Source organism: Aedes albopictus, unplaced genomic scaffold (genome assembly GCF_035046485.1).
Source record: "Aedes albopictus strain Foshan unplaced genomic scaffold, AalbF5 HiC_scaffold_405, whole genome shotgun sequence".
NCBI lineage: Eukaryota > Metazoa > Arthropoda > Insecta > Diptera > Culicidae > Aedes > Aedes albopictus.
Window position 1 is genome coordinate 5,287 of NW_026917205.1, and position 11,087 is coordinate 16,373.

At 43.9% G+C, this 11,087-nt stretch overlaps 1 non-coding gene across 1 annotated transcript; it reads left to right on the plus strand.

Moving 5' to 3' along the window:
• Positions 1-6,073: 6,073 nt before the first annotated feature.
• On the plus strand, positions 6,074-7,940 carry LOC115269554 (uncharacterized). The gene is made up of 2 exons (XR_009995858.1): positions 6,074-7,111; positions 7,589-7,940. It is a non-coding gene; the product is annotated as an uncharacterized LOC115269554 (transcript).
• Positions 7,941-11,087: the final 3,147 nt, after the last annotated feature.

Below are 11,087 nucleotides of genomic sequence, written 5' to 3' on the forward strand. Positions count from 1 at the left end.
TCCTGAAACTCCCTCGGAGATTCCTCTTCACCGAGAAAAAATTCTACTCAATGACTGAGTTGGCCTTACTCAGAAATCGAAAAATCCTTTGTTTTCTTACTCAGTTTCGGCTAAAAGTGGGACAGCCCATTGGCAATGGGTTGTCCCACTTTTAACGGAAACTGAGTAAGAAAACAAAGGATTTTTCAATTTCTGAGTAAGACCAACTCAGCCACTGAGTAGAAATTTTTCCCTGTGTTGGAATTACTTCGGGATGTCTCATGAACATATTTCAGAGATTCTTACAGGATTTCTTTCAAGGATTGCTTCGATAATCTCTCCAGCAGTTCGTTCACCCTCATCCCAGGAGGAGCCCTCAAAGCCCCAGGAGGATTTAGAGATGCCTGCAATTGTTCATTGGAAATTCATTCAGAAGTTCCCTAAGCTATTTCAACAGGAGTTCGCTTAGGTATCCTTCCAGAAGTCCCTTCAGAGATTCTTTTAGGATGATTCATAAATGCCTCCTGGAGATCCAACAAGAATTCCGTAAGAAATTTCTTCAGGAATTCCTGCGAGAAGTCTTTAGAAATTAGTCAAGTTTAGTCTAGTTCCTGCCGGCATTCCTTCTAAAGTTATTTAGAAACTGGAGACTTTTAGTGGCTACGCAGTAGGGTGGCCCACACTTATATGAAAAACAAAAAAATAAAAAAAAGCCAAGTCTCACCTCCTAAATCAGTTGTTTTAAACTCCCAGAAGCTACGTTCAAAATTTGTGCAAAAGGACGCACAAGGACTAAACTCAAGGAGACAATCAAAATCGACAATTTGACAATGCACATTATTAGTCGCCTTCGATAGGAATGCACTATGCAGTTCCAAGGTCAGGGGCTGTCCATAAACCACGTGGTCATTTTTTTGGGGCTTTTCAACACCACCCCCCACCCCGCGTGGTCATTAGTCCAAACAAAAATTTTTATTTGTCCATACAAAATGGTCATTGGCCGAAACCCCACCACGCCCCCCCCCCCTCCACCCCTTTATGACCACGTGGTTTATGAACAGCCCCTCAGCTGTTGAAAAATCGGTACCTAATACGATTACCAAGCCCCGGCAATAGCAGTGTGTACGTGTACCGTCTACCCGTCTACGACACCTCATGCAAACCAACGGGGTTCGTTTTTTAATTTGAACTTCTAGTAACCCTGTGGACATCGAAAAACACACTGATGGTAACCGTTTTTGCTGTTTTGTTTTGATTCTGCGTTCCATTTCACCCCGTTCCATGAGCAGAATGACGTTTGAACAATTTTTAGTTTGAACGATGTGCAGATTAGAGGGGGTCAAATTAAAAAGTGTTCAGATTAGATGAGGTCAAACCAACGGGGGTAGACGGTAGTGCAAAGTAGGTAAAAGCAGAGCACACATCGTTAGCGGAACAAATTCCTGAGATCAGTTGCATTTGCAAATTCCAATCTTTAAACAAACAATAGATAAATCAACTTAACGCTTCCTTACGTTTACCAAAGCTTAGCTATTTACTGTCGCTGTACTATACTACAAGAACATGGCCACTACAGCTGTTGACAATGGCGCTCAACAGCCCCACTCGAACCGTTAATCGGAGCTAGTGTCGCTATTTACGTATTCTATCCACTACAGTAACCTTTCCAGTAGGAAGGTACCCACCCCCGACGAACAAATTAAATTCCTCTTATCGGCGATATGCTTTTTCATGGTTCCAAAAGCTTCAAACACTCAAGCTACTCAAGTGTAGAAGCACAGTTCCGCTCGCGTTACTCTTCAAACGATCGGTGACATGCACGTGGTCGAGCGAAGGTGGAACACTGTCGTTGAGCACTTGTTGACTTGTTGCATTTGATTTTTGCCCAACGACCGAAGATGACAACCTCCCGTGCTTCTAAACAGAGTGTTCACGAAAAAATAAGGCTCACGCGGTAAAAAAAACAATTGGGTTCGTATATTAGAAGCTGCCGTCACCAATATAATTACACAGACAAACAGACGTAACACTCTTCAAAACAGCTTGGCACATGCATTTAACGATCAATTCAAATTTCATTTGATTTGCGCGATCGTTCCAGCAGAGGCACAAGTGTTCGATCGCTTTGACGTTTGCTGGTGTATACTGTGCTCTAACAATAGAAAAGCAGGGCTACCAACCTCGACAAATTGCGCTTCACGTCAAAAAGTGACGCTTGACTTCGTTTTAATTAGGCTATAGCCCACCTAACGGGCGCCCAGTTAAAACGAAGCCCACCTAAATGACACGACCTTTTGTAGTCGTGGCCTAACAAGTAGTTCGAACTGGAGAGTAGACGACAGCTACACTCACAGCGATCACCTGGCGGTTCGCTACATTATCGACTACAACAACAGCAGACAGCGAGTAGAAGAAGAGGCGGCTAGGCCAAGGCCAAGCCCTCGCAGGTGGAAGACATCATACTTCGACGAAGGTGTATTTGGGGAGGCACTCCACCGTGAGCGAAACTTATTTGGTTTAGACGGCGACGAGCTAGTAGCGGTGCTCTCACGTGCGTGTGATGCGACCATGCCTAGGCGAGTCCACCCTAGAAATGGGAGGCCACCGGCTTGCTGGTGGACCACCGCGATTGCGGACCTGCGCCGCGCCTGCCTATGGGCTAGGCGGCGGATGCAGCGAGCACGATCAGAGGAAGAGCGAAACGAACGGCGGGTGGTGTTCGCCGCTACAAAAGCCGCGCTTAAGACCGAGATAAGAGCAAGAAAAAAGGCCTGCTTTGAGGGTCTCTGTCAGAGTGCCAATACGAACCCGTGGGGTGACGCCTACAGGATCGTTATGGCCAAGACGAGAGGTGTGATGGCTCCTACAGAGCAATCTCTGGAGATGTTGGAGGGGATCGTTGGAGGACTTTTTCCGCGTCATGATCCTAGTCCTTGGCCTCCTTTCGTAGGACAGCCGGGACTGGGGCTGGCGATGAGGAGAGGGTCACCGATGTGGAACTTGCGGAGATAGCAAAGTCCCTTAGCGTAGGAGAGACCCCAGCTCCGGATGGAGTTCCGAACTTGGCCCTCAAAGTAGTCATTCCCGAGATGTTCAGGTCTGCTATGCAGAAATGCCCCGACGAGGGAGTTTTCCCAGAAGCTTGGAAGAGGCAGAGCCTGCTATCGGGTCGGAAGTTCACATAACCTCAGGAGTCCCGCAAGGTTCCATCCTGGGTCCGGTGTTATGGAATGTCATGTACGACGAGGTGTTGAGGTTAGAGTACCCAGTGGGAGTGGTGATTGTCGGATTTGCAGACGACATTACGCTCGAAGTCTACGGTGAAACGATCGAGGAGTTGAAGTTGACTACCGACCACTCGATCAAGGTTGTGGAGGCGTGGATGCGGTCCAGGAAACTGGAGTTGGTTCACCACAAGACTGAGGTGACGCTTGTTAACAACCGGAAGTCGGAGCAGCAAGCGGAGATCAGTGTAGGTGAGTGCACTATCCTGTCAAAACGCTCCGTCAAACACTTGGGCGTGATGATCGGTAGCCACGTTGATTATGCCTGTAAAAGAGCCTCCACAGCTATTACGACACTATCCCGGATGATGTCCAATAGCTCTGCGGTGTACACCAGTAAGCGCAAGCTTCTGGCTAGTGTCGCTATTTACGTTCATACTTAGGTATGGCGGCCCGGCGTGGGGCACTGCGCTAAGTACTAAATGCTACCGACGAAAGCTGGAAAGTACTTACAGGCTTATGTGCCCTGAGGGTTGCGAGCGCGTACCGTACCGTGTCATACGACGCTCTCTGCGTCATTACTGGTATGGTGCCTATCGGCATCCTTATGCTTATCAGTGAGGACATGGAATGCTTAGAAACGCGCGGCACAAGAGGCATACGCAGGACTGCCTGGATGGCCTCTATGATCAAATGGCAGCGCGCGTGGGACACTTCCACCAAAAGAGGAGCGGACCTTGTATGATGGTTAGAAAGAACACTTGACGATCACGCCGAGGACCTGGGATCGAACCCCACTTCCAACAAACTCACAAAATGTGGGTTCTTCCTTCGGAAGGGAAGTAAAGCGTGGGTCCCGAGATGAACTAGCCTAGGGCTAAAAATCTCGTTAATACAGATAAAAAAAAACTTCCACCAAAGGAAGGTGGACCCATAGGTTGATACCGAGGGTAGATAGTTGGAATAATAGGCGCCATGGGAAAGTGACATTCCACATGACACAGGTCCTTTCAGGCCATGGTTGCTTCCGACAGTATCTACACCTTTTTGGGCATGCGGACTCTCCCGGATGCCCAGTGTGCAATGGTTTAGAGGAAACGGCGGAATACGTTTTGTTCGTGTGCTCGCGTTTCCGCACAATGCGTAACCGCATGCTTGCCACATGTGGAGAGGACACAACAGGAAGCAATCAGTGAAGTACTAGATTGAAAGTAGTGAGCTGGATTTTTGTATGGTGAGATGATCAATTCTCCATTTCTGCAATGAAATGGTGCAAACAGCATGGGTTATATGATGACGTGCCTAATTTGATGCTGTTTGAGCAAAAGTTTGGGTAACTGTGTTGTTGTGTTATTTATTCCTTGCAACTTCAACAACACAGTTACCCAAACTTTTGCTCAAACAGTATCAAATTAGGCAAGAAATCATATAACCCACGCTGTTTGCACCATTTCATTGCAGAAACGGAGAATTGATCATCTCACCATACAAAAATCCAGCTCACTACTTTCAATCTAGTACTTCACTGATTGCTTCCTACTCCGGACAATTTTGTCCAGAGGATGTTGAGTTTGGCTGGAACGCCGTTTTAAGAGCTACTTATCACCCATATCGTCTGGGAGCTACAGAGGAGGTGGCGCGTGGACTCGGAGAACGGCTAGTTTAGATGCAGTACAAGAGGTGGTCCAGGGATTCGGAGTCGGTTTCGTAGGTCATACCGGTGCCCTGCGGTCGAGATCGACCCTTACAGCGATTAAGTGGCCGCGGAGAGGAAGTCCCGGTAGCGGTGCTGTCGTGACGGTGGTCTACTGGGTTGGATCCGAGTCCGTGGTTGGGAAAGGGTCCCCGGCAAGGGTCGGGGTAGGTGAGACCCTGCTGTCTGCAACCTTTGGGTGCCCAAGCAGTTGGGCGCGTGTGGGGTTAACCCTGCCCGCCTTCCGAGAACAAAGAGAGTGGTGAGGACCACTCGGGAAACTGGCTAAGCGCCAGCATGCTACCGTTATGGACTCTCCAAAGCGAGTCATCGATGTTCGTTGCTACAGGCTACGCAGCTAACCTTAAGGGTGCGATGTGCACTAGCCCCATTCTGGAGCAATACCGGCGTCATGGTCGCATTTTTTCCGCAGTCAAGTTCGCAGATTGTGAACAATCCTCGGTACTCACTTTACGTAATTTATGTTTAGTCCCTTACTGTCAGAGCTGTCAGATCAGTGTAACACGCTAAATAAAATTTACACAAAAGGCAATTTACACGGAAAACGGCATCAGCCCCACACTACTCTATCCTTGTTATTAGAGTGTCTATTTGTTGATTATTTATCCCGCTATGGTTTAGATGAAAAAAAAAAACAACGGAGTAGACGGTAAATATTATCGTCGCACCACCAAATCGAAGTCGTCGCTAGAAGCACTTGCGAAGTTGCAGCTGCGAAGTAAATTTGAATCTATTTTTTTCTGTTGCGCATCATTAAGCTAATTAAGAGCAACAATATGCACTAATCCAAATTGAGTTGCGACATTTCTAAGTAGGTTAAAAATCAATTTTCGCACGTTCGGTCACTTCGTATTTCGACCAAAAGCATAATATTTATTCAGGCTTGAGTGGCGCGAGAATGTGACTGCGCAACACTGAATACTTGCCCCGTCGTCCCCTAAACAACAAACTGTTTCAATTTGAGCGCATCTCTGCCATTTATTTCCCACCGGGGGGCTACCGACGCGTGACGTGTGTGGTCGACGCGCAAAAAAAAAAACTGACAAGCCCAAACGGAAAACACCACGCGCACCGTCGCCTCAGTATGATTGGGCGATTCTGGTTTCAAAATCGACTATCCGAAAAAAATTTAATGAAATACAAAATATTTAATATTGCACGTTGTAAAACTTAATGTCGCAGAGTTTCTAAACTCTTTATTCGTTTAAAATTTGATAAAATGCAAATAAAATTTACCATCCCTGTCACCTATCTGTGAAATTATGTTTTATTGATCAGTGTTTTAAAATTATTCAATAATTTATCAACGAATTCTTCGAAAGCAAATTGCATAGTTGCCCAATGCTAACCAATCAAAACAAAACGTAAACGGCAGCGTGGTGTGTTTACCGACAGTGTTTTCCCGCAGCTTTTTTCACTATCGTCGCGCCATTCATCGTCGTAGTGTGTTGTGTGTTCTCGCGTAGTATTTTCGGAAATACGTGTTCCGCGAGTGTGTAATATTCGCGCATGGTCTCTGGTTGAACCGTAATAATACACGCGTGTAGTACCGTAATCAGTGGTGTAAAGCCAAGGTTATTGTGTGGACTTCCAAAGTTAGAGACAAAAAAGGTACACTAACGGAGAGTGTAATATTTACCTGCCCGCCACCAGCAGCTCTTCAACCCCTTCCGCATCTAGACTGCGCTGGGCATCTTCTTGAATCTGAGGACTGTTCGAGAGCACGCTTATTGCGTTGAAGCCTAGAAGATTAATCATCATAACTACATACTATTTTCGGCCAACATCTGTTGTGTGGACTAGTTAGTGCCATCCCCTCATCCTAACGCAGTGACAAAAATAATTGAATCCGCCTGTCTACAGCACAGCGGCCACCGCCATACGAAAATATTCCGCTTCGATTTGGTTCTGTTTTGGTCCGCTTTCGGTCGGTTGACAACAAGAGCAAGCGACCAGAGAGTAAACGACGAAGCGCCGCCGCGAGTTGCATGTGCTTTTTTTTGCGTCGAATCGAAATAAACGAGCCGCCTGCCGTCTGCTTCAGTTCCCCTTCGGAAAGTAAACACACACAAGGTTCCGTTTGTTTACCATCAGATTTTCTGTGATACGAGAGATATCGATATAGTGGGCGCCTCCGTGCCAGGAAGGACAGGTGCCTTCATCAAGGAGATCGGCGATACGCAGGAGAAGTGATGTAAGTAGGTTTTGTATTCTATAGATAATCATTAATCATTTGGGAATGGTAAGAAACGTAGTTTTGGGTGTAATTTGAATGTCGATTTGCGAAACTGGTATGGACAGTCGGATCCTTATAAGGTGATATTCCATCGATGCATGAAAACACTGTACCATAGCACAGAAACCTTACAAAAATCATAGTATTTCGAGTATCCCATAGCTAGATTTGTTTCCATAAATAGATCGACTCATGGAGGTTTGACTGTAGTATGCGTATGTATGTAATCCACGTTGTAATTCAAAAGAATGGAATTTTCCATTGAGTTAAAAAAATAGTTAATCTAGAAAGGTTTTTCTTGAAATAAATACGAGTATTAGCCCAGCGTAATTTTAACACTCACTTTTTAAGATGAAGTGATACAGACATTACTTGTAATCAGTTTTGATGTGCAAATCTCTCACTTATACAATCTGCGAAACTTTCCGTTCACAGGTATGTGGATAATCAAAATAAACAGTAATTATACGCGAAAAATGTATGTGGTGTTAACTTCAATTATCGCCGGCAAAAAAATTGGTCGTCAAAAGGAGTGTTGTGTGTTCGGACTGTCTAATAATGAGCATCGATAGGTATGCGAACGAAAAATCCCAAAAATAGATTCTCCCATTCATACAAAAGTGGTTGATGCAGATTTTGTTCGACTCGATTAAAGCAAACACTGACTGAAACGAAACCAAAAAGTACCAAGTATCGATGCAATGGCCTACTGATTGGTACCGTGTTTACCCTCAAATCTCTCGTATGTATATCAAACTTTGTAATCGTAACTAGATTAGCAGCTCGACTCTATTTACAAACAGCAACATGATCCACTGTTTGATCAAATGTTATTAGTGTAACACACCAGATTGATCCGGTTCTGCTTGACCAAACAGTTGGCGACTCGAATGGATTGTTAACAATAGTTTATCCATGGCCTTTTATTATGGGGATTATCGAAACTTAAGTACAAACGAACGCATCGTTACATGGTGTCAATGCTGGAGGAAAATCTTGGAGTTATTATGAGCCGGAACACCGTGTATTATGATGGCAATTCAAGCTGTAAGCTTAACATATTTAATTAGATTGTCGGTAGAAAACAAAACAAATGGTAGTTTAACAATTTATTTACATCATGGATAATCTCAAACGGTATAGAATTCTCGCCAACACTTAATTTCATAGTTCGAGTATCAGTTATATCAGAATGTCGGCTACAGAGGCACATTATCCTCCATTTGGGACATTTGTACCATCGCCATAATAAAAGACTATTTTATCATCTACTTGAGAGAAAGGGAAGGAAATTAGAATAAGGGAAGGAAACGGGCACTACCGCATAAGCACGTATGAAAATCAGCGGACTGTTATGGTCTTCTTGTTTTCTTACCCCGCATTAAAATTATGCTGCTGTGTTGAAAGATAGGTTGTCAGCTTGAGCCCTACGCTTGAGCCGCTGTTATGCTGGCTACGAAAACATTGCATTGGTGGGATAGGGATGCCAATTCCTTCATGAAAATTGGTTCAAACAGCGCACTGAAAAAGGCATATTGAAATCGAATAGTTATAACGCATGTATTCTGATGTATTTATATACAATACATTAAAATTTAGTAAAAAAGAGAGGATAACTACTCAAGAAGAATAAGAAAATTACTGTCAGATTACGTTATGGTTTACTAGAGATATCTACGTGCATCAAAAACATATTTCTCTTTGCTTTTCTATTTTCCACTAAATCTCCCACTCTTATTAGCTGTAAATCACGCTGGAGAAAGTTCTCCTGTAGAAATCCCGGAAGAAATCCCTGAAAGTCACAAAAGAAATCCCGTTCAGAATCCCTCATGTGATTCTCAAAGAAATCACGGAAGAAATTCCGGCTGGAAGCTACGCAGGACTCCCTGGAAGAATAATTGGAAAAATTCCGGCTTGAACCATAAGAGAAATCCCTCGAGGATGAATACCTGAAAGAGTCCCGCAAGATTCATTGAATGAACACAAAGAGAATTCTCTGAAACAAGCCAAGCAGCAACCTCTAAAAGAATCCTTTATAAAATCCCGGAAGAGATTTTTGAAGGAATTTCAGCAGTTCTCCCTGAAGATTTTCTCAAGCAATCCCGGCAGAAAACCCTAAATGAATTCCGGAAGGATTCCCTAAAGGAATTCTGGGAGTCATCTAAGAGGAATCTCAGCTAGAAACTCGACTGAAAGATTCACAGAAGAAATCCCGGGGGGAATTACTAGAGAATTTCCGGCAGAAATCCCTGAAATAAAATCCGAGAAGAATCTCGAAAGGAATCCCGGTATGTATACCTGAAAGATTTACACTAGGATTCTCTGAACATAATAGAAATCTTTGAAAATTCCAGGAGTAATCTGTGAAGTAATTCCAGTAGGAATCCTTGAAGAAATGCCAGTTAGAATTTCCGAAAGAATCCTTTCAAGATTTTCTTAATCAGAGATTACTTTATTCCTGATGGAATCTCGTAGAGAATGCCCGGTTGAATTCTTAGAGGAATCATGGCAGGAATCTCGGATGGAAGCTCAGCAGCTTTGCATAGTATTCGGAGCCGCATCGCAGTTATACGATACGCATACATTCTGGAGTTTTTGCAGCCATCATGGAACCTAAACCGCCATCTTGAATTCCAATACTCCTATAAATCCCTGAAAGAACCATAGAAGTAATCCCGGAAGGAATTATTGAAGAAATCCCTTGAAAAAAAACTCGGAAAGAATTTGTAAAGGAATCCCATCAGAAATTCCGGCACGAATACCTAAATAATCTAAGGTTGCCTGAAAGAATCTCGGCAGAAATCTATATTTTTTCATATTCCTTTTCGGGAGGAATCCCTAATGCAGGGCTGTTACAGGTGGCGCGAATTTTGCGTTTTTCGCGATTTTTGCGTTTCGCGCGGATTTAACGCGTTTTTTGCTAATTTCGGCGCGGTATTTGCGGAAATGGTTTTCCAATGCACTTACATGAAATATATAGACATTAAGCTCAACACAATCAGAAAAAAAGAACATTTTCAAATTGGAGTTATGCTAGCTTAGAGTGCTAGATAAATTGCACTGCACTAAACGCTAATTTTTTGAAAACAGAGAAGTTTCTCTTCTGAATTTCGTACCTCTTGATTAGACGGGCTTGGTGGTCTAGTGGCTACCGCTTCTGATTCGTATGCAGAAGGTCATGGGTTCAATCCCTGGCCCGTCCTTTTCATCCTACTTTGTATCTTTCTATCCACTTTCTCTCACTCTCTCTTCTCTACATATACAACTCATGTATATTCATATGTTCATAGCCATCGCTAGAACCAGAAACGAATTGAAAAAAGTCGTTTCCCTCCCTTCCAACTTCCACTCACAGCACAGTGTATATATATCGCCTATAAGTTATGCAACCAAAGCGTGCTGTGCCGCTTTACCTTATTCACCTTATTCACCACACAATCTACCACGAACACTATAAATAACCCTATCCATGGATCGCATCACCGACCCAACGGTGACTCACAGATCTCCCATCCTTTCCATCTAACAAATACCCCAGTCCGTGCGGGTTGTGGGACGCAGAGTGCTCTCGGTCTCTAGTAGCAACAACCAGTACACTCTAACATTCCTTTCCCTTCCCAGCTGACTATAAGGACTTGGCCGGCGCCGTTATTGATCAAATATGCATGAGCTGCTAAAATTGCACTTTGAGAATAAGTGGAATGTCCCAGCCCCTTATTCAGTTGGATCACAGTGCAACTGGTACCAGTTCAGATCAATCACGGAGGAGCAACCATTGACATGTATAGTCAGAATTGATCGTTTTTTTTTTTTTGAATTTCGTACCTCTTGAAGTAATTTCTGTCTTAACCTAAACATCAATTTTTGTCTTAATTTTTGGATAGAATTTATTTGGACGGAACTAATTAAGTAATGTCTGAAATTCGAAAAACAC